The following is a 1,193-nucleotide window of genomic DNA, read 5'->3' on the forward strand; positions in this document are numbered from 1 at the left end:
CGAACCCTGATTGGGAGATTCAGAGTTTCCAGTGCTGTCCACCACACCTCGACGCCGTTGTGGAAGGAACCCTTGAAAATTTCTTCATTGCTACGGCCGTAAGGGCTAAGCTGGCTTCGTAAGCCTCAAGGAGAAATATGTGCGTGTGGGCGGGCTCTTCGAGAGCTTTTGTGCGGTTAACGGGTCCGGAATCAGGAAGGCTTGGTGGGCAGAGCGCAATGGCACGCTCGGGAATTTTTGGCAGGAGTGGGGCTCGAACCACCGCATTCCAGTTCTGGTCGGTTGTTGGTGCTATCCCTCTGTCTGTGCGGGTCGGATCGGCAGCTGGCGGACCAAACTGACGGAATATCATACAACCGCCGATCCAACCCACACAGACACCAACAACCGATTAGAATGCCCCGCTCCTGCCCTTGTTCCAACCGCACCACTGCGTTCATCTTTACTGAAAGATGAAGAGCGAGGCAGCACGGTCTCGTAGCTCAGTCGGCAGAGAGTGTGGCTGTTCACAACAAAGTCGCGAGTTCGATCCCTGCCGGAACCGATTGCTCACCTGCCCAACTCATCGGACAAAACGGTCTCTATGTTCCGCCCGCATCCACTGCCGTGACCCGAACCCGGGCCGTACGGGTGAAAGCCGTATATCCTTGCGACCTAGACTACAGCGGACAACTGTGAAGATTGCCTCTGTAGCCCAAAGAGGTGGGTGCTGATCACAGTATCCATTGCGTCACGACTGGGAAATGCTGGGGGTGTGGCAGTGTTTTCAAGACATGGAACCCTTCTACCAAGAGGTTTGCTTGGAAGACTGGGTAGTGAGTCAGCCAGGAGAAGAAGCACAGCAGGAATGTCGGTAGGGTCGGCCTGAAGCAAGAGCTGGAACCACAGCCGCCGATCCGACCCGCACAGACAGACCAGACCTGCGCGGACAACAGAGACGATTGCCCCTGTAGCCCGTGGGGTGGGCGCCACCCCAATATCCATTACGCCACGATTGGGGGTGCTACATACCCACAATCTGAGACTAACAGCACGGGTGTACAATATTTTGTGGCCGCTTTAGCCAGGAGCGGTCGAGCATAAGACTTAGAATCTTGCCCGGTCGCCACACTTAGAACAAACCCGCAACAACACCACAGAAAAACTTCGGGGCGTAGCCCAGGGGTGAGTGCCTCTAGGAAGGCCTTGAATTA

The 1,193-nt window shown here is 55.7% G+C and overlaps 1 non-coding gene across 1 annotated transcript; it reads right to left on the minus strand.

Moving 5' to 3' along the window:
- Nucleotides 1–596: 596 nt before the first annotated feature.
- On the minus strand, nt 597–669 carry GNI_231440. The gene has a single exon. It is a non-coding gene; the product is annotated as a tRNA-Glu (tRNA).
- Nucleotides 670–1,193: the final 524 nt, after the last annotated feature.

Source organism: Gregarina niphandrodes (genome assembly GCF_000223845.1).
Source record: "Gregarina niphandrodes unplaced genomic scaffold scaffold00259, whole genome shotgun sequence".
In the NCBI taxonomy this organism is placed as follows: Eukaryota; Apicomplexa; class Conoidasida; order Eugregarinorida; family Gregarinidae; genus Gregarina; species Gregarina niphandrodes.